The sequence below is a fragment of the Dipodomys merriami genome, unplaced genomic scaffold (genome assembly GCF_024711535.1).
Source record: "Dipodomys merriami isolate MVZ:Mamm:240054 unplaced genomic scaffold, mDipMer1.0.p SCAF_22, whole genome shotgun sequence".
Classification (NCBI taxonomy): Eukaryota; Metazoa; Chordata; class Mammalia; order Rodentia; family Heteromyidae; genus Dipodomys; species Dipodomys merriami.
The window spans coordinates 23092809-23120409 of NW_027203604.1; the positions used below are offsets into that span (position 1 = coordinate 23092809).

The 27601-nt window shown below is 38.4% G+C and overlaps 1 protein-coding gene across 4 annotated transcripts in view; it reads left to right on the top strand.

The window, feature by feature from the left end:
• The first annotated feature begins 792 nt into the window (after positions 1-792).
• The window catches only part of Aopep (aminopeptidase O (putative)), a 342923-nt gene continuing 316114 nt past the window's right edge, over positions 793-27601 (top strand). For all 4 annotated transcript variants that reach the window (XM_070033698.1, XM_070033700.1, XM_070033701.1 and 1 more), the window contains exon 1: positions 793-861. The gene's annotated coding sequence lies outside the window, so the exon portion shown is untranslated. The remainder of the gene's footprint in view (positions 862-27601) is intronic.

The following is a 27601-nucleotide window of genomic DNA, read 5'->3' on the forward strand; positions in this document are numbered from 1 at the left end:
ACCACTGTATTCCCAGATTGTGGGAAAATGCTTGCTAGGCACATAGACCTGAATAAATTGTAGTGGACTCAATGAACAGATTAAACTACAGACATATGCAGAGGAGGCAGAGAAGACTAAGAAGGACTTTTTGTGTGTGTGCTACTGAGGTTTGAACACAAGGTCTTGTTCTTGCCATTCAGGTGCTCTACAAATTGAGGCATCAAAGTAGGGGTGAAAGGGTGTGAAATGGATCCACGATAATTGAGGAGGGGGTTGTGTTAGGAAAGATGGGTGAATTGGTGTGAAAGGATAACCTTGCATCGTACTCATAAACTGATGTTGAACTGCAACCCCTTTGTACAACTCCTTGAAGATACTATAAGACAGTGTACCTGGAGGCTGGGAAGGTGGCTCAGTGGTAGAGTGCTTGCCTTGCATGCGTGACGCCCTGGGTTCTATTCCTCAGCACCTCATAAACAGAAAAAGCTCGAAGTGACGCTGTGGCTCAAGTGGTAGAGAGCTAGCCTTGAGCAAAAGAAACTCAGGGACAGTGACTAATCCCTGAGTTCAAGCCCCAGGACCGGCAAAAATAGTGTACATTTGTAATTCAGTAACTATTGGGGGGGGGGGGGAGGAGGAGCCTAAGTAGTAGTAGTTGGGCACTCGACAGGGCTCGGTGACCCCAAGCAAGCCAAGTGTTCAGCAGCTCCAGGGTCTAGTTAGACCCGCGCCTGCGCAGACCTACCTCGAAGGAAGGCGGGCCGGGACCGTTGCGGCCGCTGGCGCGCGTGAATGACGTCACGCGTGCGCGTGCCTGGGTAGCCCGTAGTAACCCGGAGTCTGCGGAAGTGGAGACTGGAGGGCAGGCGGCTGAGACAGGTAACCTGTTCGTTCCGTGTTGGGTCGCTGCCTTCCTCTCCAAAGCATTCCCGTTCGGAAGGCCCGCTTTTACCCTCATCTTCATCAGTGGGGACTCCATTCCCGCCTCAGTTCTTTCTGACAGGGGCGGAAACCTATCCCGAGGACTTGTCGCCTCCTCGGCTCTCGGGATGGCGCGGGGATTTGTCTCCTCTCCTGGGGGGGCAAGACCCGGCCTAGGCCTCTTTTTACCGGGCAGGCCCTCCTCGCCAGCGCGTCCCCGCTCCTAGCCCCGCAGCAGCGCGTCTCCTCTGCCTGGTTTAACAAGCAAAAATAGTTTCAGATTCTGCCGATTTCACCCGCCCCCGCCCCCGAGGGTGCTTACCGAGAGCAACAACTTTGGACATTTGATGTCCCCAGGAAGCATCCCCCCCTCCACCCCCCGCCCTGCTGGAGTTTATTCATTAATGCATGTATTTGTGGGTGTGTGGTGGTCGTCGTGGTGCTGTGGTCCTATGAACGTCTCTTGAGATTAAAAGATCCCCAGGAGAGCCCACCAAGCAGTTGAAATGCATGGAACTGTAAATAGCACTTCATTAAAATACTGCTCTTCTCAAGCACTCATGACAAATTTCACTTGCAAAGGTAGCCCTCAGAATAAGTAATAGAACCCTGTAGGAATGCTTAGATTGCTTTAAAAGTAACAATATGACTCATAGGCTCGATTAAAAAAAAAATATGAGTCTTTACAGAACCAACCAGAGTAGATGTGGGGTAGATGGAATGAAGGACCAGTTCAATTCGTGATCTCTTTTGTGCGGTTTTATTTTGTTTTCTTGTCCTATTAGTACATTCTGTTTTAAAATACAGTATATTGTATTTCATGTAGCTTACCATTGCTTTGCTAGTTGGTAAGATTAGCTTCTTGCAATACTTGAGAAACAAATTAAGATAAGGTAAGTATATAAAGTTGCTTGTTGGCAACTTTGTCTTTTTGGCAACATTGTTGGACTGTACCCATGAGTGTATTTTCTCCCTAGTTCACACAACAGCCTAGTGAGTTAGGGGTTGTTGGCCTCAATTTATGGGGTGTGTGTGGAGGAACAGGCTGAGTTATGTGAAACTAATTTGTTGAAAATGCACAATGATTTAAATTGAGTACTATATATGACTTTAAAGCCTGTACTTTTCTTCCTAGATGCAAGGGAGGCATAGAAAGGACCACTGGTTGGCCCGAGCCCCCTCCCCCCCCAAAATGGAGCTCCTCTCCACAAAAAGGAAGGAAGGAGGGAAGAAGGAAGGAAGGGATGGAAGGAAGGAAGGAAGAGAAAGAAAGAAGGAAGGAAGGAAAAGGAAATGATGAAAGCAAGAAAGAAGAAAAAAGAAACTAAAGCAAAAGGGACAAGGGTATACCTCAAGTGGTAGAGCATCTGATTGAAAGACCCTGGGTTCAAACTCCAGGAGAAAAGGAAGGAAGGGAGGCAGAGAGGAAGGGAGGAAAGGAGAGGGAGAGAGAAAGAAAGTAGGGAGAGAGGAAAGAAAGAAACAGAAATAAAAGACAAGGAAAAGAATTAGGCAAATGGCAATAAAATAGCTCATTAAGTCCTTTCTATTTGGAGCTCTCAAGAAGTGAGTAATTTTGCAGTTGGACGTTTTATTTCTTTAGGAATGAAAATCATATATTTAGGATGGAAGTTTTTTTTTGTGTGTGTGTGTGTGTTGTGCCATTACTGGAACTTGAACTCATTGCCTCATGCTTTCTTATGTTTTTACTCACTTGAATAGTGTTCTGCATTTGAACCACACCCCTAATTCTGGCTTTTTGCTGGTTAATTGGAGATAAGGGTCTCTTGGATTTTTTCTGTTTGAGCTGGCTTCAAACCTTGCTACTCAGATCTCAGTCTCTTGAGTAACTAGGATTAGAGACATGACCCACTGAGAGTAGGCTTAATGGAATTGTTTTTAACATACTGCACAAGTTTTTGCCTTCTTAAATGCTGCTAGTTTGTGAACATCACTGTTCTGTTCTGTAATATAATTTCTGCAATTTTTATTAGCATTTGGCCCTCAAACTGAATTTGAGTTTGCCTCCTGCTTTTTTGGTAATTAATTTCTCATTGTCACAGATAGTAGATCTCATTCTCATTGTCACAGATGTAGATATTATACTTTATTCCCTTTTTATAGATGAGGAACTAAGACACAGAAATTAAGTAAATTATTAAAATTATGTGCCGGTAGATGGTGAAATTGAGATTTGAATTTGAGCTGTCTTGCTCCAAAGCTAATTTATATCTAGGTTTTGTCAGTACCAAATTGCATTATATTTTGTTTTGCCTGTTATGCTTTTCTTCTCTCTTCTGCTTTTATACTGTCTTTAAAACAGTAAGCAATGATTTGTGACCTTAGTAAGCAGTGGAAGAACAACTGAAACTAAACTGTCAAAAGTGTAACGGTGCCTCATTTGAATGGGATGGTACCATTAAAGTGGAAGCCAGACTATATTTGCCCAGCTTAGTTTTTAATCTTCTCTGAGAGCCTGGTCTTTGAAATGCAGATCCTGAAACTTTTTGAAGATTTCTTTGTGTGTGTGTGTAAAGAAAAAAATATTACTGTGTTTTACTGTGTTTGACTGTGTATTGCACAATTCAAATGCTCTGAGATCTCTATTTAGGGGTGAGCTTTTTGTTCATAATATTAGTGACTGTCAGAATGGTTTATGGCACACTCATTTTGCTGCTAACATTACTTTGTGTTGTTTGATTCCTAAAGGAAGTATTTTAAGGAGCAGATATATATACACAATCAATTTCATTATGATTTTTTCTTGGCTTTTTCTTTGCTTACATTTAATTTCTTTGACATTTAAAAGCAAAGGTTTTTTTCAAAAGTAATAACTTAGGATGTACTTGATATGTTTTGGGATCCAGAGAGGCAAGTCAGCCTACTTCTTTTGGCACCAGCAATATCTTGTATATGTCACAAGTAATGTCTGGTAGAAGAATCGTAGAATAAGTGTTAAGGGGTCAAAGGGCCCTTAGATTTGTATCTTTTCCCCATTGTTAGACAGTTGAAAATTCTCAAGCTTGAGATTTTAAAGTGATCTGCCTATATTTGTCTCATATCAGAATCCATTCTGTAAAAAGAATTCTGGTGTGTTTGTTATTTGGAATCATACCTCACTCACTATGTTTGTGTAGTGTCCTTGCTTCTAAGAGGAACCTCTAAGCCTTTTACTCATTATGTACTTAATTATAATTCCTATAATAATGTATTCTAGATGAGAGATAAGGGCCTGTATTAGACTGATTGCAGAGAGAATGAACTGATGGGAAGATACAAGAGATAACTTCAATTGACATTACAGAGATTGTTTATGTGAGTGAGTGAGAAATCAACCATAATCCCAGGATTCTTCTTGCTTGGGCAGCTGGGTACATGGTGGTGTCATTCACTAGGCAAAGTGTAATTAAAAGAGATCAGGTCTGGGATCTCTGAGATTTGAAGTTCTCCTACAGGGATTGCAGTCAAGTAAGATTTGAAGCTAGAACTGCAGGACTCACCTACATCTAAAAAGTGGGAGGAGGGAGAGCCAAAAAAGCAGGAACATATGAGAGAATGAAACCACAAATACTAAGAGAAAAGAGAATATTAAAGATGGTTTGATAATTGTGTTAATATTCCCAAATTAAGGGCTGAAAGAACCTACAGAATTTACTAATTGAGAAAGGACCCAAAGGAGAGCAACAAGATATGATTGATACTCAGAGTAGAGGTCACAATTAAACGATGAAGTATAAAGGATACTTCTACTTTCCTAGGGAAATGGGGAAAATAAAAGGGAATAGATGCAAATAAGTTTGTGGTATGGTACAAGAATGTGTTGTAGTTCTGGTTTTGATGGTAAAAATTTTTAAGTAAAGCAAGTAAATTTGCTGATATTGAGTATTGATTTAATGGGGAAAAGATTGAGGAATATAAAGTTTATAGAGTATTCACTAAAGGGAAATGACAGTGTTGAGGCATTAACTAGAAAAGACAGCAATAATTGCTTGCTTGGTGGTGTTGGATTTGGTGGCACATGCTTGTAATCATAGCTAGGTGGGAGCTTGAGAATGGAAGATTGTGGTCTAGGCCAGAACAGGAAGACAAGCCTTTGACATCCCATCTCTGTGTAAGAAGTTGGGCATGCTCCTGTCATCATAGCTATGATGAGAAGCCTCAAATATGGGTATTGCAGTCCAAGCATGTGCCTGGGCAAGAAGGGGAACATTATCTGGAAGAGTGTGAAATAAGGCTGGAGGCATGGCTCAGTGAGAGCCTAGCAAACACAAGGTCTAGAATTCTAGCCCAGTATTATGCCTCTACCCCAAAATAAGATTACAAAGAAACAAACAATAAAAATAATGTAAAAAGCTTAAGTCAGATATTTCAGCAACCAATTTTCAATCTCAGTTTTTACTATAAGTTTCTCCCAGAATTATATAGTAATCATCACAATAATGAAAAACTAGATTATGATTGTGTCTGTGTTATCATCATTACTCATCACTTAATGTATTTATAGTACTTTATTTTACATGTACTGTGGATTTATCAATCATGTTTTCTAATGTTAAAAAAAGGACTATTAGTTTGAGTGTAGTAAAGGTGCAGATTGTTGGCAATGAGTAGATTATTTTGAGAGAGAAATTTAGATACATTTTCCTGTCTGTAGTTATGAAGCAAGTAAATGCCATGGTTACAAGAGCTTAAGAGTTTTTAAATGAGACCAGAAGTGAAGCTTTCTGAATATTTGCTTCCTTATTGTACCTGGGAAGTGCTTCTCTGCTCTTCCTGATGCAGTCATTTCCTTTAACTTGTCCTGAGATTTATCTAACTTGGTTTTTATAGCAATTTTAGGTGAGTAGTTCTTTGTTCTTTTTCAATATTTTCTTGATCTTATTTTGTGATTCTTTTACCTCTATTATTTTTCAAAAAGCTCTGGTTTCTGTGTTCTGGGAGTTAACTTTAAAAACCATTTCCTTTACATTTAGGTGTCTGATTATGAAATCTGTTCTGTTAGGAGAATGTGAATATGTACTGAAATCTTATGACTCTTAGCTTTCCTCTTTCTCTGCCTTTTATTCACTATTCTGTTGTTTTCTTCTTGCTTTCTTCTTACTTGTTTTTAATGTGTGTAGTTTTAAGAACTAATTTCAGTAGACTCAGTACAAAGAACATAAGAAACGTGTGAGATACACATTTTAAGGATTTTCCCTAAATTTGGTAATGTTCAGACATCAGTGAACTTGTTTCTTTTTCTTAAATCTTGTCTTAATGGGGTTAAAAACTACTTCTAAAAATTAAGAACGAATGAGTACCAACTCCCACCTCTGTTTCAAAGGATTGAAAACAAAACAAAACAAAACCCTACATTTTCTACAGATACAAGCTGATAATAGGTTTTGTTATTATCCATTAGTGTTGTCCTTGCAAAAAAGGATATATGTAAATGGTATGGAAAGCCCTGACTTACTATATCTCACAAGTATTGATGTTTCAACTTATTCTAATTTTAATTTATTCTTGTCCAAGTTTTTTTAATGAAGTTGATCTATTGCACATTTAGATATAAGGGAGCCTAAAGAAAAGGCTCCCTTATTACCTTAATAATGAATGATGATTGGGCCTAGGTGCTGGTGGCTTATACCTGTAAATCTAGTTACTCCAGAGGTTGAGATCTAAGAATCACAGTTAAAAACCTGCCTCGGCAAGGAAGTTTGTAAAACTCTTATCTTCAATTAACCACCAAAAAGCTAGAAGTGGTGCTGTGACTCAAATGGTAGAATGGTAACCTTGTACAAAAATGCTCAGAGACAGCTTCCAGGCCTTGAATTCAAGCTCCAGGACCAACACATACACACAAAAAGAATGATGACCAGGCTGGAATGTAGCTAGTTCAGTGGTAGAACATTAGTATTATCCCCACCTTTGGTCCTCAGCTCCATCCAGACCTGAGCTTCTCCTCGCCCTGGAACAACCACCTTAACAGCTGGCCACTCCCTCTCTCTGCCCAGACCTACCTGCTGCATTCATTTTACCTCACTTCTGCCCTCACTTCCCCCAGACCTCCCTGTGAGTTGGATGGGGCCAGATGCTATGTGCTCTCTCCTGGGGAGATATGGCCCCTCTAATAATCATTACACTAATGTTTCTCCTGTTCCTGCCTGCCTCTGGGTGGTCCCCTAGGATGGTCATAAAGGATTCTTTCATATGGTTTGCAAAACCCGGGATAGAGCCTCCAGTGGATTTGCTCTCCCCTCCACTTCGGATGGGGGTCCGACCAGCTGCCCCAAAAACCCTGGGTTTGATCCCCAGCACTGTAAAAGATAAAATGTGGTAACCAGTATTTCATACAGAAGTGCTAGGACCTAGCACTTCAGTTGAAGGAAAAATGGATTATTATAATGGTCATGAAAACACATTCAAACTGAATACAGAATATAGACCCACAAGTATAACAAAAGAGGACATTAAATAGCAGCAGCAGCCCATCCTAGTGATTGTTCTCTAATGGCAGATGACATGGAACAGTCTATGTGCTATTTGCACATGTTCAGTTTTGGCCAAGTCTAAGATCCGTCAGTGGTCACATTTGAATAAATGGATGCCCAAGGACATGTTTTTTTTTTTAAATTTGAAACATGGCTTAACATTTTTCTAATAAAGAATGTATATTAAATTCTGGAAATACCATGCTCTGTTTAGTTTTTTAATAGTGAATTTTAAAAATTGTACATTTAGACTTCAGAGTAAGTTGTAATGGTCTGTAGTAGTTACAGCATTTAACCAGCTTATGGCCAACACTAAAAGCATTCTATGTCTCTTCTACAAATTGGTGTAATTCTCTGGTCTCCAGGTTTGTTCTTTTTTTTTCCCCCCATAGCATATGCATCTTAGTCTCTATAAGGAATGACATTTCAAATGTAAATAAACTATTCAATCTAATATGTAAAATTTCCTGATAAATTTTAACATGGTACCCAAATTGTGGATACCCATTTGCATGTTCATATTTAAAAGATGATTGAGTTTCTTCTTTAGTATCGTCCATAGATATTTGTCATAGCAAATGCATTTCCTTAACTTGCTCCGAAGAGCTTTTGAATTACCAGGAATTTATTGAAATTTCTTCTCTTGGAAAAGATGAACTGAACATATGTTAATTTCACCATACAGAGAACCTGATGATAGGAGTGTAGTTTGATGCCAATCTTGGGGCTTGAACTTGGGGCCTAGGCCACTGTCCTCATGTTTTTGTGATCAAGGCTAGTGCTCTACCACTTGAGCCACAGCTTCACTTCTAGCTTTTTGGTGGTTAATCAAAGATAAGAGTCTCTTGGGGCTGGGAAGGTGGCTCAGTGGTAGAGCACTTGCCTTGCATGCTCGAGGCTCTGGGTTCGATTCCTCAGCACCACATAAGAAAAAAGCCGGAAGTAGTGCTGTGGCTCAAGTGGTAGAGTACTAGCCTTGAGCCTTGAGCTGAGGGGCAGCGCCCAGGCCCAGAGTTCAGGCCCCACGACCGGACCCCCCCCCCCAAAAAAAAAAAAGAGTCTCATGGACAGGGCTGGGAAGGTGGCTCAGTGGTAGAGTGCTTGCCTTGCATGAATGAGGCCCTGGGTTTGATTCCTCAGCACCACATAAGCAAAAAGAAAAAAGCTGGAAGTGGCACTGTGGCTCAAGTGGTAGAGTGCTAGCCTTGAGCTGAAGAGCTGAGGGACAGTGCCCAGGCCCAGAGTTCAGGGCCCACAACCGCCCCTCCCCCCCCCCAAAAAAGGGTCTCATGGACAATACTGCCCTGCTGGCTTCAAACCCTGATCCTCAGATCTCAGCTTCCTGAGTAGCTAAGATTATAGGCATGAGTCACCAGTGCTATCTGCAGTTAAATCTTACTGCGATTATATAAAAAGCCATTTCATGAGAATGAATACCAATCTGCAGTGTATAAATCTGGATCTATCTCAGAATGGGAAATGTATGTATGTTACTGTGTATATATTTACTCCCACAAAGAACAAGAGGTAAATATTGAAATCTGAATGCTTCTGACATTTCTAGAGAATTTTTGGGTTTATCCTTGACCTCATTTTGGCTATGGGTGTAGTCCTCCTTGCTGAGTTCATCTGTACAGCTGCTGCCTTGTGATATGATCACCAAATAAATCTTGAAGTGGAGGCAGCCTGTCCTGATCTCTCTCAGTATAGTCCACTAGGACAGGAACAGAGAGACCTCTTGCCCTTCCTATGGTTTTCCTGCAGTAGGAAATATCATTTGCTACAGAGATGACAAAAGCCTGTTGGTTCAGGGTAAGAAGTGGGGACTGTAGGTCAGACAGAGGACAGGAATTGGGAGCGAAAAGAAGGATACTAATCTCTGTGATTGCCATGAAAGAACATATGTATTACTCATACTTACTACATGTTTCAGAACTTCCTCAATATATTAAGCAGTAACAGTCTTACATGAGAAGCCCTATAGCAAGTGATCAGAACATTTGCCAGATGCAAGTATTTCTTAGCATAGTTGAAATTTACAGTGAATGCTAATAGTGCTGGTTGGGAACCAATCAGCCTTGAGCCAGTAGTTCTCAAAGTCTCATCTCTAGACCAAGAGTTACCAGTATCTCATGGGACTTATTAGAAATAAAAATGCTTTTTTCCCCATTTTATTTTGTTTTTATTTCAAAATAGGATTTTTATAGACACAAATTTGTGTCTACTGTTGATTTGCCGTAGTTATACAACCTCTGATTCATGGAATGTCTAGGGAAGATTGAAATGCGAATTCTTAGGGCCCAGTAGTCTTGTGTTTTAACAAGCTCTTCAGGCAACTCTTTGTTTACATCCAAGTTTGTGAACCACTGACTCAACCAATTCAACCTGATTGTAGTGGAAAAGTATTTTTAAAAATCAAATGAAAACTTCCTTACATGTAACTTTAAGTTCTAGAACATCCTTTATTCTTAATGTAGGAATGGCATTTCTCACTATGTTTCAAGTTGAGAACAGAAAAGACTTCTTCCCTATAGATAACAGTAGTAGGTAGTGGTGTTCTTGTAGGTGGAGAAATACCCAGTTCATGCTGCAGTTTACCTGGAGTCTCAGTTCTGCCAGATTCTAATGGAGGAGAGCTTTTCCCTTTGCTTGCTTTCTCATTTCAAATATTTATCCTCAATTCTTTTGTTTTTTTCTTAAAATTTATACAGTGAATGTGAGAATCTCATTTTTGTGGGCTTGAGTTGGTTCAGGTTGCTGATTGGTTCAGAAACATTAGGTACATAAGAATTGTTTGGGCATCTGATTCAAAATTTGGTGTTTGGCCAATATCTTTGTTGATTCTGATTTAGTAGATCTGACAATATCCAAGAGAGTAGATTTTTTTCTCTTTTTAACAGTCTTAAATATTGACAAACTGGGGTCTCACTTTTGCTAGGCAGAGATTCTACTTCTAATCCCTAAGAGTCTGCATTTTTACCAAATGCCACTCCCACCAGCCTGTTGCCCTCTTCGGACATTGATTCTAGGATATGCGGTTCTTGGACCACACTTAATAAAAACTGCTGGATTCCCAGGGAGAGAGATGACTTATCTGATTATAATTTTTACTTTGGGGAATTCTGAGATATAAATGTTTTTATGAATTTCTGAGACTATTCACAGATAAGAATCTTAGTTGCTGGGGCTCGGGATGTAGCTTTGTGGTAGTGTGCTTGCCTAGCTTACGTGAAGCCTGGGGTTCCATTCTTTAGTACCACATCAACAGAAAAATCTGGAAATAGAGCTCAGGCTCAAGTGGTAGAATGCTAGCTTTAAGCAAAAGGAATTCAGAGACAGTGCCCAGGCCTGGAGTTCCAGCCCAGGACTGGGGCTAGTAATGAAGATTCTTAAGAAAGTACTGGAGAAGTATACCTTTTCACATAATCTCAAAGCCACATGCAAAACCTAAAAAGAATCCAGTGTTAAAAATGCTCTATCAATGAGCTCACACACTAGACCCCTCACTTTAGGGAGAAAAATAGTAGTTTTTTCTGAACAGTCTAATTTCCCTATTACTGTGTGTGTGTGTGTGTGTGTGTGTGTGTGTGTGTGTGTGTGAGAGAGAGAGAGAGAGAGAGAGAGAGAGAGAGAGAGAGAGAGAGAGAGAGAGAGAGAGAGAGAAAGAATAGAATAGAATAGACATGCACTCACTTGGCTTTTCCATTCAATTTTGGCATCTACCACTTAAACCACACACTAGCTTTTTGCTGGTTAATTGGAGATGAGTCTCATGGACTTTCCTGCTTGGGCTGGTTTTGAACCACAGTCCTTATATTTCAGCGTCCTGAGTAGCTAGGATTACAGGCCTGAGCCACTAGTACTCAGCTAAATCTTTTAAATTTACTTTAGGTCTTTCATATTTATTTTAATATCTGACAAAAAAGTTACCATATTAAACCCATGATTTTATACATTATTGCTAAAAGTAAGGTTATAAAAATAAGGTAAGAAAAATGTTTAATAAGTAATACCATATGATTTGAAGAGGCAAAACTACTAAAGGTAGACCCAGGCATTGATGACTCACAACTGTAATCCCAGCTACTTGGGAAATCCAGAGCATTTTATGCCAACTGGAATAGAAAAGTTTGAGAGCCCTTCTTCTCAACTCATAGCTGGTACAGTGGCATGTTTCTTTCATCCTAAACTATATAGGGAGGCTGAGATTAGGAGGATTGCCGTTCTAGGTCAGCCCAAGCAGAAAAAAATGTGTGAGGTGCTTATCTCCATGGAAGAAGCAGGATGTAGTACCTGTCATCCTAGCAATGATGGGAAGACTACAGTGGCTTAGGTGCATGCTGAAAGGGATGCAAAACTCCTAAAAGCCAGTAGCAAAAACCAGGGCTGGCTCAGCAGTAGAGTGCCAGCCTCAAGACCCTGGGTTCAAATGCTAGGACTGCCAAAAAAGAAATATATGCCAGGTCTGGTGGCTCACACCTATAATCCTACTACTCCTGGGGCTGATCTGAGGATTGTGGTTCAAAGCCAGCCTGGGAAAGAAAATGCATGAGACTCCTCTCTAACCACTAAAAAGCTGGAAGTGAAGCCTTAAGTGGTAGAGCTCTAGACTTGAGCACAAAAGCTCAGGGACAGTGCTCAGGCCCTAAGTTCAAACCCTAGGACTTGTGCGCACACATGCAGGCACACATACACATACCCACACACACAGGTGACAACAGCATGGTAATATGTATGTCAAGTCTGGAAGTACTATTTCACACACAGGCCCACAATTTTAAAACCGTCTTCAATATACAAAATGAATTATGCATTTGAAGTGTTATGTTACATTCAAAGGAAATGTACCTTTGGCAAAATGTAGTTTTTAACTGAAAATTCCATTTAAAGGAATATGTACATCGTCTTTTTTAAGCACTGAGTTTGTAAAATATTATTTATATACATTTTCTGACTTTTCTTCCAAATTAAGTAAAATATTGTATCTTCTCTAGGACACTTGCAGGAAAAATTACTGAAGGTTTTTAAGAACTTTTTATTTTATTATTATTATTAACTTATTATTGACTCATTAACAGCATACAATTCTAGCAGGATGCCAGTGGTTCATGCCTGTAATCCTAGCTACTCAGGAGGCTGAGATCTGAGGATTGTAGTTTGAAGCCAACTGAGGCAGGAAAGTCTGTGAGACTCTTAACTTCAATTAATCACCAAAAAGCTGGAAGTGGAGCTGTGGCTCAAGTAGTAGAGTGCTAACCTTGAGCATAAAAGCTCAGAGACAGTGCCCACACCCTGGGTTCAAGACCCAGGACTGGCACAAAAAATTAAAAAAGAGTATACAATTTCAGTATAGTCACAGAACTGTACAATCATCACCACTGTCCAATTGTTCAATGTTTTCATAACTCTAAAAGGAATTCCTGTATACTCTAGAAGTCTCTGGCAATTACTACTATCTATTCCTGTGGATTTATCTTTTCTGGGCATGTTATATAAATGGAATTATAAAACATGTATGTATTTTCATATCTTCTTACTTTCACATAACATTATATTTTCAAAAATCATTCATATGCCTGACTTATATAACTGTAATGTACAACTGTAATGTACAACTGTAATGTACAACACCTTTACAATGACCATACGGTAGCATATTGGCACTTACTCCTTTTTGTGGCTGAATAACATTCCATTTTGTAGATAGTGTACATTTGGCTTACCCACTCATGAGTCAAAGAGCACTTGAGTTGTTTTGTTTTGTTGTGTTTAAAAAGTAATATTGAATATATCTGGAGCTTTAAAATAGTCACATGATGACTCTGTAGATGTGTTTTAGAGGAAATTGATGTTATTAGTGGGAATTAGATTTAGAATCTCTCCTGATTATGGATTTGAAGAATCTGTATCTTTAGTTACTTTTTGCTGATAAAATATATTCTCCTAAGAGAAAGGCTCTTTGTCTCAGAACATTTATTATTAATTCAAGAAATATTGTCACATTCTTTAAGGAATGAATTTTTAAAAATGGTTCATATTTAAATAGTTTTAAACATTTTTAGAAGATTAAATCTTACTGAAAAAGCTGATAGTTTGGATATGTTTTAATTTTTTCTAATCTTTATTTTTACTCTTCATTTTTATGTACTGAACCCTGTAACCAAACACTATTAATCTAGAGCTGTTTTCAGCATGAATATTTATAGACAATAATAAATTATACTAGTTCTAGCAGTGTTTAAAATGTTTTGCTAATTTTTATCTTAGCATCCTTAAAATCACTGGGTGGTCTGTTAAAATAAAAGCTAAATTAATTGAATTATGTCCACAGAAGTGATCAGCAGTAACTTATCTTGGGCCTATGACTTGCAAAGCTCTAGAATAATGATCCTTCCTTTTACATCTGCTGTTATTAGCAATCTGTAATTTACCAATCTGTACTGGGACAGTGACTGAACTTGTGTGACTAGGTTTTAGAAGTTTCAGAGGAAATCATGCGAGAATTGGGCATAAGAACAGGTTATTCAGTTGTTCAGAGGTCTGGGGCTGGTACTTGACAGCTACCCCTTAGGCATGAAGAGCTTAGCTGTGGAAGTTTTATTCTTTTTCTGGCTTGTAGTGGGGAGACACTCAGCTGAAAACACTGTATGTTAACAACCTTGGTACTTCTGGTACTTCTGCAAGGTTATATGTAGGCCTAAAATCTGGCTTTGCTTTCTTCTTGTGGTACTGGGGATTTGAACTCAGGTATTTGTTCGGTTGTTTTTGTAAAGGTGATGTACACAGGGTTACAGTTACATAAGTCAGGGTTTTGAATTCAGGACCTTGCACTTGATGGGCAAGGCACTCTACTACCAGAGCCATGCCCCTAGCTCTTTTGGCTTTTGTTACTATTTTGAAAAAGGTTTCATATTTTGCCAATGCTGGCCTGAACTTTGATACCTTACTTACACTTACTGTATAATTGGGAAGTCAGGTGCATACCATAGCACCCAGCTTTTTTGTTGGTTGAGATGGGGCTTGAGGATCATAATCCTCTCAATCTCTTATCTCCCAAGTAACTAGGATTATAGGTGTGTGCCACCATGTCTGGGCCTGTTTTGTTTTCTGATTTTTTATTCTTACATACCTTTTCACCAACTTTCACATTCCTAGAAAATCTCTCTGTTCACATTTCTGGTATTGAGTGGTTTCTGGATAGTATGTTGCCTATTATATATGGAACGCTGTGTTAGGACATTTATATATCATTATTAATCATGATTCTAGCCTTAACAGTTAATAATATAAATATGCGAAATATTGTAATATTATGCAATTTTATGTAGGTAAGACTGCTTCTCCAATCCAGGTCAGCTTCTTCATGTTTTCTTCCTGGGGCAGGTGTACAGTATGGGCCTATCCCCTCTCTCTCATTGTAGAACTATGTTGTCTACCCTTCTTGTGGAATTGTTTTTCCCCAGACTGTTCACAGGTTGCCCACACTTTCTTTAGCTTCTATTTTTCCTCATTATCCTCAATGGTTTTTAAAATTGTTATAATAAGTACAAAGTAATACATTGTTATTAAAAGTACAGAGACATTACAGTTACATAAGTCGGATAATGAGTATATTTATTTTTGGACAGTGTCACCCCTTCCTTGCTCTCTCCCAGTTTTTCCCTCCCATCCTCACCCACAAGTTTGTATAGTTCATTTTCAGCATAATGTGTAGTGATTACTACTGCTGCATTTGTTCACTCTTATTCCCTCCATTTTTGTGCCCCCTTTACCTTCACAAAGACAGATTATCCTTAATTACTTTTAAGATCCTTTTGGAGTTATGGATTTTACAGATAAGCATTATGGAAAAATTAAAATGGCTAACATAAATATAGGGTAGTTTAAAGATTTGGGTATTTGGAATTGTACTAACAAATTCTGAGCTAAAGTAGTGTCTGTTAAAATTGCAATTAAACCCAACAACCAATGAGTAGATAAAGAAAATAAGGTACATATTACTCAGTAAAAAAGAAAAATGAAAATGAAATTATATCATTTGCAGGGAAATGAATGGGACCAGGATCCTTCGTATAGAGTGAGATTAGCCAAACTATGAAAGCCACGTATCATATATTTTCACTTATTTGTGGAATCTGGACCTAAAATGATAATGATGATGGTGGTGATGATGGTAATAATGATAACAATAAGACATGAATGTAAAAGAGTGGAATGATGTGAGGACTGAGAGAGAAGGAGGTGAAAAGGTATATACACATATCATATATAAAAAAAATATATATATACACACACACACATGAGGGTGAAGAGAAAGTGGTGTGTGCATGTGTGTGTAAAGCAGCATGATGAAACCTACCAAAAAGAGAGAATTAAGGGGGTCTAGGAATGTACTGGAAGTGATTAACTTGTTTAGGGTGTATTTTGTACCTTTTTTTCTTTATTTTTCAGGTAGGGACTTGAATTTTTGCCCAGGGATGGCTTTAGATTATGATCTTCCAATCTACAACCTCCTACGTAGTCACACAGGCACACCACAATCACACCCAGCTTGAGTTGAGATGGTAGTCTTGCCTCAACTACCTCCCAAGGAGCTAGGATGATGGGCAAGATGTAAGATGTGAAATCTTTACTTATCATAATGTCAAGAAACAAATATATCAAATAACAAATATATAAAAACACCCAGACACATTGCCTAAGGAGAAATTGTGTTGTAGTTCAGTAGGTAAAATAGCCTTTTTAGCTCCTTGATTGGGCAGGCATAACTTCTTGAAAATGTCGAGAAATGTGAAATCTCATTTCATTTCACTGTAATATGCTCTCCAAGGAATCCTTTTCTGATCACTCTACTGTAATTAGGTTTAAGTGGTACTCTGTAGAGAACTAAAACATGCTCTACGTTGTAAGCAAGTAACAAAGGGAAAAATTATTTCTTCCTTGAAAATAGACTGAAATCACTTCCACTCTGATCTCTGCAACCTGATGCCTGCTGATAATGTGAACATAAACTCATTAAGTGCTAAAGAGGAATGTTATATATGTGCTTGGATGTGATCTGGATAGCTGGCGTAAACATACCCTGACACTAGGGAAGCTGAAGACCATCACTACATCAGGTTTAAGCAGATCCAGGAGAGAGGCATGTGCTGGTGGGAGTAAAATCAGGTTTTGTTTCTGGTGTTTATGTGGTAGACTTCTCCTCCCCCATGACTGTTTATAATATATAAATCAAGCCCAGCTGACAGTGATTTGCTTTCTTTATCCTCAAAAAGGTCTTTGACTCAGAGTCTGCTTTGGCCTTACTTCCTTGCTCTTCATCACAGGGACTTTTTATAATTCCCACAACGACATTAATTCCAGTTTTGTTTTCTTTCATTTTTTCCTTTTTTGTGTATACATTATCACAAAAGAGTCTTTCATTACGTAATTACAAATTATATGCAGTCACCCTTATATACTTCGTGAAAGCAATGAATTTAAAGAAAAGGGACTATTTAAAACTTGAGGCCAGAGAGCACAGTTTATCCTATTTACAGTTTGGCTTACAGTTTGAGATTTAAGTTAATATCATACCACATGTGGTAATCCAACAAAGTGCTACTTATTTTCATTTATAGTTAAGGGAATAAAGCAAAATCCTCCTTCTATCTTGCATTATTTACTCAGTGATAAATGACATTGCCTCTTGGGTATGAATTTTGCAATGAAAAGCTCTATTGTAGCATGTATTTATAGTGTGTGTGTGTGTGTGTGTGTGTGTGTGTGTGTGTGTGTGTGTGTGTGTGTGTGTGTGTACTGGAGCATGCTAGAATTACTGTTCTAGGGGGAATTTGATTTCTGTTCTTGTACAGCTAAAATATATAGTTTTATGTTGTTTTCACATTATTTTTTAAACTCAAAGTAAAAGAAAATTAAGAAGAAAGGAACAAAGGGGAAACGCTTAAAGTTAAAATGCTAGGAACCAAATAAAATACCCAAAGGCATACCCTAAATTAAAAGATTAAAATTATGCCAGTGGTCATTTTCTTGGCCTGATTGTGCTATTTTAGAATGGTTTCAGCTTTAAGGTTTTCTTGTTCTCTTCTTCCCTCTCTTCCTTCCCACTCTTTCTCCCTCCCCCCCTCTCTCCCTCCCCGCTTTCTCTCTCCCTTCTCTCTTCTCTTTCCATCCTTTCTCCTCTCAGCTCAGGCTGGCCTCAAACACCTCCTAGGTGTTGTCATTAAACATACACTAACATGTCCAGCTTAAAGTATAACCTTAATGTCATTTTGCCTTAGGCCAACAGTTGGTCCAGTAAGCAAGTTATATATTTAAATGTTGTATAGAGGGGTTACAGTTACATGAGTAGGGTAATGAGTACATTTTGTAGCGAGCATTGTTACCTCCTTTTTTGTTTTCCCCCTACCATCACTTCCCTCCCCATCTCCCCACCTCCTCCCAACCGCCCCCGCAACATTTTAAAGTTCATTTTCAGCATAGTGTCCTGTACATCTCGTCATCACAGTGTGTCATCCTGCATCCCCATTTATGTGTTCCGCAATATCCCTTCCCCTCCCTAAATTACACAAATGTATATACAAGATGCAGGACACCGGCATCAAATCCAGTGATAATGGGTTATGTCATGGGGGAAGAACATACCGAAGAAACAAAACAATCACATAGTGCATTATAAGTACATTAAAAACACTAGCAAGAAAGGAAAAACCACTGTGTCCCTGTCTTGGGATACATTTTGCTTAACATTATCTCATGTGGTCATATGTACATAACCTTTGACCTTCTCTGCTTGTCCTAGACATGTACTAGTCATTGCAAACAAGGGAAACCATGGGACCTATGTTTCTTTGGGCCTGGCTTACTTCACTTAATACAATTTTTTCCAAGTCATTCTTTCTGACAGTGTCATTCTTTCTGACAGGCATAGAATTCCAAGCCATAGTAATCAAAACAGCTTGATACTGGCACAAGAGCAGACCTGAGGACCAATGGAATAGGACTGAAGACCCAGAAATGAACCCATAGACCTATAGCCACCTCATCTTTGACAAGGGAGCTAAAGAAATAGAATGGAAGAAAGACAGCCTTTTCAGTAAATGGTGCTGGCAAAATTAATCACTTGTAGAAAACTAAAGCTAGATCCATATATATCACCCTGCACCAGAATCAACTCCAAATGGATCAAAGACCTCGAAATAAAAGCAGACTCCATGAAAACATTATAGGAAAGAATAGGAGGTACTCTCAGGCTCTTTGGCACAGGCTGAAATTTTCTTAATAGAGACCCAGAAGCACAACAAATCAAAGAAAGGTTGGACAAATGGGATTGCATGAAACTGCAGAGCTTCTGCAAGGCAAAGGACATAGCTAGCAAGATCAATAGCAACAGTTCTTTTGGAATACTTTTAGATTTACTAAAAAGCTGCAGTGGTAGTGTAGGGAGTTTTGATATACCCAGCTTCCTCTCAGGTTCATATTTTATGCACTTGTGGTATATTAATAAAAAATAATATTGTACAAGGCTATTAACTATAGTTTTCCACTATTGCCTCCCATTTTTTCCTTTCTGCTTTAGAATCCCATTTAAGAGCCCACTTTTTTTTTTTGCCATTCCCATGGCTTGAACTCAGAGCCTGGGCATTGTCCCTGAGCTGCTTTTACTCTACCATTTGAGCCACAGTGTCACTTCCAGCATTTTCTGTTTATGTGGCAAGCACTCTGCCACTAAGCCACATTCTCAGCCCCCCATATTTCATTTTATGAGACATCCTGTAGACTCTGTAATATATTTTCAGATTTTACTTGATGTTTGTAGCCTTGATGCTTTTGAAAAGTACTGGTCATATGTTTTATAGGATGTCCTTCAGTGTGAACTTTCCTGATAGTTTCTAACGTGTGCACTGAGGTTATAGGTTTGGGAAATACTATAGAGATCTTGACAGTGTGGGGAGGATTGTGTCTGCTTGATCTCTCCATTGTAAAGTTAATGTTTCCTTTTTCATTCCTTATTCTTTGGAAGCAAGTCACTAAGGTCAGCCCATAGCTGAAGAGAAATAAACTCTACTTCTTAGAAGAGATATTATCTAAATGTGTTATTTGGAATTCTTCTGTAGGAAGGTTTGTCCCCTGGTTACTTATGCAATCATTTGTTTATATTAGAATAGTTTTATATATTTTATTTCTTGGGTTCTAATTAAATACTACCCTTTATCTAATTAAATATTATCCTTTATTTGCTCAGATTGTTTCAGACATTATAAGTTTTTTCAAGTGGGTTCTTGAGTCCTTTTGAGATGTCCAGTGTCCCTCCCCTCCCTTCTCTCTCCCTCTTGTCCTTCCTTTATTTTCTCCCTCCCTTCTTCTCTCCTTCCCACCTTCCCTCAATCCTTCCCTTCTTCCCTTTCTTTCCTTCTTCCTATTTCTCCTATATAATGCTCTAGACCCATTCTATATTTCCTTGCCCCAGTCCTAGAATCAGCAATTTCTCTATGAAAACCTAGTTTTTTTTTTTAAAAATTAGAAAATGGTAGTTGATTTAGTCTAAGTGCTGGTTGTGCTTATTACTGTTTTGTTTTCCTTTTAACAATGTTTTTGCCATGTCTTCTCTTTCACCTATCCTTATACTCCAGTGGTTTATATTAAATCCTTTGATTTTTGTCTCAAAGGTACCTAGGCTCTCTTCATTTCTTTCAGAAATGTTTTGTTTTTCATACTGAATAATTTCTACATAACCACTTTCAAGTTTATGTCACTTTTTTCCAACTTTCTAAGCTGCTATTGAAAACTATCCACTGTAGGGGCACCCTGAATCTTGGGCAAGCCAAAAGCCAAGCCTTATTTTCAGGCACACTAGGTAAAATTATGAGACATCAAAGATAAAGAAAAATATAAAATCTACCAAGAAGAAAAAAATAGATACCAAGAAAATCATACTAATATCATAACATAAAAAGATGCCAAACTATGGTAGGACAATATATCTGAAGTGCTAGGTGAAAGTAACTGCTAGCTTAAAAGTCTACACAGTGATCATTTAATAGTGTAGACATAATAATGACACTGCACACATATGTGTTGAGTTTACTGCTTGTAGACTCCTTAAGATTTACTAGCAGTGCACTTAAGTAAACAGGAAATTGTGGTAGATTTGATTTTACTTAGATGGTCATAGCAATATCTACCATCAAAAGGTACAGTCAGTGCCTGGTACTGGTGGCTCATGCCTATAAATGTAACTACTCAGGAAGTTGAGATCTTGAAATTGTGGTTCAAAGCCAGCATGGGCAGGAAAATCCATGAGACTCTTTTTTTGTGTGAAAATACTGTACAGAAGGGTTACCATTACATGGGCAAGATAATGAGTACATTTCTTATCAAGCATTGTAGCCTCCTCCTTTGTTTCCCCTTCCCATCCCTTCCATCCTCCCCCTCCCCCTCCCAATCCATGACACTCTTACTTCCAGTCAACCAGCAGAAAACCAGAAGTGGAGCTATGGCTCAAGTAATAGAGCTCTAGCGATGAGCAAAATAGCTCAGGGAACAGAGTCAAGCCCTAGGATCAGCATGTTCTCACGGGCGTGCGTGTGTGTGTGCATGCATGTGCACACACACATTAACATTAGAGGCTATTTCTCTCACCCTAAATCTGCACTGATCTCATGGTTGTTCTTTTAAAACTAATAGACTCTAGTGGAACTGATAACCAAATTGATTTTCAAGATTAAAAAAAAAAAAAGGCGATACAGCATGTGTTCTTTAGGACACATGCCCTGGTTGGCTGCCAGCTGCCAAGATATCCAGCTTATTCATGGCTAAATAATATTAAAGAAATGTTCAACTATTCTGACATCTCCATGTTAGAAAGTTGATGACCGTCTAGTCATCAGACTAGACAAACATATCCTCTAGCTGAATACCACTGAGTGACATAGATTTACCAGGTGTAGAAGAATAATGGCCAGTGTTGATGTTACCAAAATTCCTTACCACAGAACAGAATATAATGATTGCTGCTTGAAGCCACAAGTTAATTTCTCATGCAGCAACTGGAACAACAGTGAACCTAGAAGGAAGGAGTGGGAACTAAGAGTCAGTCACTGGTAAGGAAGTTGGTGAATGTTCAGGTAAATATTGATTTAAAGTGGGATCAGAATTCTATTGTGGGCAGGGATGAGAAGGAAAAACTGGAAGAGAGTGAAGAAAGGGGTGACATTGTCTAAAAAGAAATGTACTCATTACCTGACTTATGAAATGGTGACTTCTCTGCACATCACCTTTATAATAACAAAAAATTGATACTAAGATATTCACAACAAGGGGCTGGGAAGGTGGCTCAGTGATAGAGTGCTTGCCTTATGTGCATGAGGCCCTGGGTTCGATTCTTCAGCACCACATAAGCAAAAAGAAAAAAGTTGGACGTGGCACTGTGGCTCGAGCGCTAGCCTTGAGCTGAAGAGCTAAGGGAAAGCGCCCAGGCCCAGAATCCAGGCCCCATGACCGGGCCCCCCCCCAAAAAAAAAGATATTAGCAAAAATAATATGCAAGCAGGTATGGAGGAAGGAAGAAGGGAAATTGATGATTAAACTTTCTGAGATCTGTGTATTGTTTGTAAGCCTGGTGGAGATGGACTTGAAGTAGGCATGTTAAGGAAAGGCAAAATTGTGTAACTTATGAAACAGTAGAGGGAAAAGCAGGAATGAAGAAAATCTCAACAAACTTACTTTAACACAGAAGCAGTAAGACTCATGGTAGATAGAAAATACAAAATAAGTGGGTTGAGACAAGTGATGTAACAACTAATTGTGACAAATGTAAGTAAATTTTAAATTAATTGTGTGTGTGTGTGTGTGTGTGTGTGTGTGTGTGTTTAATTAGAGGTAAGAGTCTTACATCCTACAGACTTTTTTGCCTAGAGTAGCTTCCAACTTCTATCTTCAGATCTCAGACTTCTGAGTAGCTAGGAGTATAGTCATGAGCCTCTGGTGCCCGGCACAACATTTTGTTTTTAAACCCAGCCACATTTTGCTTTTAAAAAGTAACTCTAAGCAAACAATACGGAACAATTAAAAATAAAACTTAGGAGGCAGAGAAGATGTGCCAGGAAAAAAATGAATTGAAAGAAAATAGGTGCAACAGTATAAATATCAGGCAAAATGGAATCTTCGGGTGTTTTACTTCAGGAAAAAGCCCATATGTGCACTGGGAGATGAGTACAGGAGGTTTGTTGTAACATTGTAATAATAAAAAATGTTGAGGTCTTAAAATATCTTTCAACAGGAATGTATACCTAAAATTGCAGTTAAAAGAAATAGATTTATATGGATCAACATGACAATATTTCAGAACCCTTGAATGAAAAATAAGTTGCATAATAACCTGTTAATGTGAATTTATGAACACAAGTGATATATTTGGACCACTAAGTTTTCTTCTAATTCTGAAATTATTTTACACAAGTTCATAGCAGTAGGCTATGTTTCCATGACTATGTGCATTTGTGTATCAGAGGAACTATATCTAGAAACAGTGTATTTCTGCAGGTAAACTGGTTATCATTAAGAACCTTTGATGAGATGCATTGTTCATAAACTGCTTTGTTAAATGGAAAACCCTTTGTACAACTACTTAAAGATAATAAAAAACCAGAAAGACCATTTAATGGATCATAAAGAATAAATACATTTGGAATAGAGAAAGCTGTCATTCTCTGGTCAACTAATTTGTAGAATTAAGTAATTTAGCAATTCACAGTGCTTTAGAATAAGCATATATGCAAAAGTTTTCTTTTTCCTTGCTTACAAGATAAAAAATGATGTGGCATAAAGAGGCACAGTGCATATGAGAAGAAAATAGTGAAATGTCTAGAGGAAGATGTTTGTTAAGCAATGAATTTCTTCTAGGATATAGAATATATGCAAGCCAGATCGGTTCTGTAAGCAAGGAGATATTAAAATCATAACTGCCTTCAGATGTCAATCTCACAAGTATTTATTGGGAACTTTTCCATGTACAAGTTACTTCATTTAACACGGTCATGAACTCAGGAATGAATCAGGAGTCTCAAAGAGTTTACAGGGCAATGGAGGGTGAAGGTAGCTATGAAACCAGGCCGGATAAGTTAAGGGCCATAAAAGTGAAACATATTTCTTAGTGGCTTAAAAGCAGAATGAAATTGTACTTCAGTGTGTGTCTCTTCAGAGGCTCTTTCAGTTTCGGTGACTGAAAGTAGCAGAGCAGTTTCTTTTCTGAATTATAACTGTTTATTATTTAGTTTTCTCCCACCCCTTATGAATATTGCTATACATTAATCCTTTTGAAGCTGTTTGATGGTGTTACTGAGACAATCACTTAAGCATTTAAAATTCATGCCACATAGCACACTATTTTAGAGGCTGTAATGGTTAACCACTGGAAACTAACTATTGGCTTTCAGAAAATGGGGAGGACTTTCATATGTTATGGCTTGTGACAGAGAATGGAAAAATGCTTCAGTGAGACAGGCTGGCATTTTGAATTGGAGCACAATAATAGCCAAAAGTGCTGAAGTCAACAGACTTCTTAGAAATATGGTTACCATTTGCTGAGAGAGGTCTTTCAAAGTGGCCACAGACACGCGTTTGTAACCACAGTCAGTTAGTTTTTCCCTAAATGTGGGACTGTGACCTCAATTGACGCCAGTGAGAGCTATGTGCTTCCAAAGAAAAGAGATTTAGGTCATCCACAAATCCAAGACAAGTAGGAAATAGTTGAATAAGCAACAAATTATAATAGACTTACATATTACACATAATTTAGGTTGCAAGACTTGCAAAGGTGACATTGCTCTCCTGAACCTTCTGGGACTGGCTTTACAGATCCTTTTTTCCCCCAAAAGCAATCACAAGAATAGTTATTTAGTCTATACAACTTGAAGAAAATTAAGAAGATAGAGTGAGGATATGGAAGAGTGTCAGAGGTGGCTTTTCACTTGTAACTCGGACAGTGTAAACAAACAACATGGCCAAGAGACCTGGAAATGTATCATCAAATGGGAAAAGTTCTTTAAAAAGAAAAAAGTAATGAGTGAGCTTGGGCAAATTGTTTTACCTCTCTGGGCCTCATTCTTTTTAAAACCAAAACTAAAGGTTTGGATTGAGTAAGCCCTGAATTTTCCAGTTTCAATACTCAGTGAAATGAAGTCCAGTTAACATGAGTAACCAAGGGCTGGAAATGTAGCTAGTTGGTAAAACTTGTGAGAAACACAGCATGACACAAGAAAGAAAGAAAGGAGAGGTGGGATAGATAAGAGGGCCAAATGTAGTTTTTGTTTTAAAGGATGACAGCCCTTATGGGTATTGATATTGAGAATAGGATAGAATTGTTGAGAAACAGAAAATGTTGGCAAGAGAAAAATACCAATTGAAACAAGATCCCAACAGTACAATATATTGATGGAGATGGTTTAGAGGACAATACTTCTTATCTATTTTTGTTGTTTCCTTCCCTGTGGGGGCAATACATTAGCATTACACTCCTAGTCCTACGAGTTTACTTTGATAAATGTTTGGGGGCTTGCTCTGTTCATCTCTTACTCTTTGCTTCTCCACAACACTGACAACCTAGAATCATTTTCTATTCTTTCAGCCCTTTAAGTGTTACCTGGGGGAGGCCATGGCCTTCTCTTGAAGCTTTGGACTGATCACTGTTGATCGTCAGTGGACTCATCGATGTGGCCATGTGGGTAAATCTGATTTGGGATTTAGTTTTCATGTGTCTTTGGCTTTCATAGCAAGTCATCCATAATCATGGTAATCTTTCCATTACCCTTTGCTATGCTACAGTATTTCTGATTCTGTGGGGAGAAGAATGCTATTTGGCTCTTTTAAGACCCAAAAATTGCGACTTAAAAGGATAGAATTAGCTTTATTGAGATTTAGCTTTGTTCTCTCTAAAATTAGCAGAGGGCAATAGTTACAGAGTCCTGGAAATACCTTGAGGTATAATTGAGTTTCAGAGATTCAAATCATCTCAATAAAGTAAGGGCTCCAATAATCACGAGTCAGCAGTCACTGAATTGGAAAGTTAGAAGGAAAAACTCAAGTGACCTCTGTGAAGAATGTACTGAAGATAACCAAAGTTGCCAGTCCAGGTGACAAGCAGTTAAGCATTTAAAATGCACTTGAAAACTGGGCATAGTGGTATGTGTCTGTAGTTCTCCTACTTTGGAGGCTAAAACAGGATTCCTTGAATGTAGGAGTTCAGGACCAGACTGAGCAACATAAACCCCATTTCTCAGAAAATGCAAAGACAAACAACCCAAAACTTAGAAGCAGCAATGGTTAACGCTAGAACACTAACAATGACAATAGTTTTGGTATTACACTAGAAAGGGCAGGCTCTGAGACAGCACCCCAACATTGTTCTCTGTGACCATAGACTACAGTCGCTGATAGTACTCTATAGAATAAATTATACAAATTTTCAGAAATAAACGTGAGACTCTACTAAGGGTTAGATGATAATGTAGTTATGTCTATGCTGACATAAATATAAACTTTTTTTTCTTCAAATGATAGCCGTTCAGGAATATTATCTCTGTCCCTCTGTCTCTGTCTCATATTCTATCTACCTCTGACTCTCTACTTTCAGGGCTTAATTTATGTTTTAAAGAATCCAACAACAAAATACTGAATGCTAGCAGTTCCAAACATCATTGTTCCTCATTACGTAAATAAAGTCAAAGGTTATTATTCATTAGATATTACGTTTAGGAACTTTCATGCACAGTACATTCTAGCTCATCATTTTTATTACCAGGAGGATTACCAGTTTCTCAACAAAGAAATTTTAAATTATTCTTTGCATATTTTCTCTCTACTATTGTTACATTTAAACCCTTTACCACATACAGTTTTATGGTGGAGAAAATAGGGATCAGGAAAAGATTTTTGAGACAATTCACTTCAGCTTGGGCATGGAGGGAGAATGGCATTTGACAAGTGGATATGGACTGTGGGAGCCAGGAAGGGTGTCAGGTTCAGTGCAAAAGGCAGGATGGCAGTGTCTTGAACAGGTCATCTGGCTAAAGGGCAGGGATACAAAGATAGACTCATCCTCAAGCTGGAAAAATAGTTTTGATCCAGATAGTACAAGACTTCAAGAAGTAACTTTTTTTTTTTTTTTTTTTTTTTGGTACCGGTCTTGGGGCTTGAACTCAATGCCTATTGTTGTTGAGTTTTTTCACTCCTGACTTTTTCCTGGCTTTGAACTGCAATCCTTAGATCACAGCCTTGGGAGTAGCTAGCATTTTATATGTGAACCACCAGTGTCTGGCCACATTTTTTTTGGGGGGGGGCTTATTTTAGTTATAGGAGTTACATGTGCAGTGGTGTTATTGTTACATCTACACACATACTTATACTAGATTCCAATCCATTTTACCCTCTGTATCACACAGCCTGAACCCTTCCTCTAAGAAATAGCATCCTCCAACTGGTTTCCTTGTTCAGTTTTTATAGTTGAAAATTATCTATTTGGACAACATTGAATCTTTTTTTTTTTTTTTTCGGTCATGGGGCTTGAATTCTGGGCTTGGGCTCTATCCCTCAGCTCTTCAGCTCAAGGCGTACACTCCACCTCTTGAGCCACAGCGCCACTTCTGGCTTTTTTCCTTTTTGCTTATGTGGTGCTGAGGAATTGAACCTAGGGCCTCATGCATGCAAGGCAAGCGCTCTACCGCTGAGCCACCTTCCCAGCCCCCATTGAATCTTTTTTTATCCTCTCTGCCCCCCAACCCCCACTCCAAGTATACTCCCCTCCACTCAATCACAGTCCATTTCTCTTCCTTCTACCCAGCTATTCATCATTAGCTTTTGTTGATTTCTATATACTACTCTCATATGTACTTGCAATATATTTCTTTTTTTTTTTTAAATTGTTATTGTAAAGGTGATGTCTTGCAATATATTTCAAGGTTGCTCACCAAGGTGCTGCAGTTAAGGTTAAGTGGAAATTTAATGAGGAAATTGCCTGTAGAGATGTAGAAACTAAAAATTCAATTGGGCTGGTTGGATTCTGGATGGAAGGGAAATAAAAATATCTAGTAGAAAGTCAAAAGAGAAGTAAGGAGTTAAGCAGAAATAATGAGGAAGGGCTCAATTAAAAAGCCAAACAATGTTTTCCAGTTGATAACCCAACACCTGAAAATAAGGAATACAAAAGTCATTTTAAGTATACCTACTCTG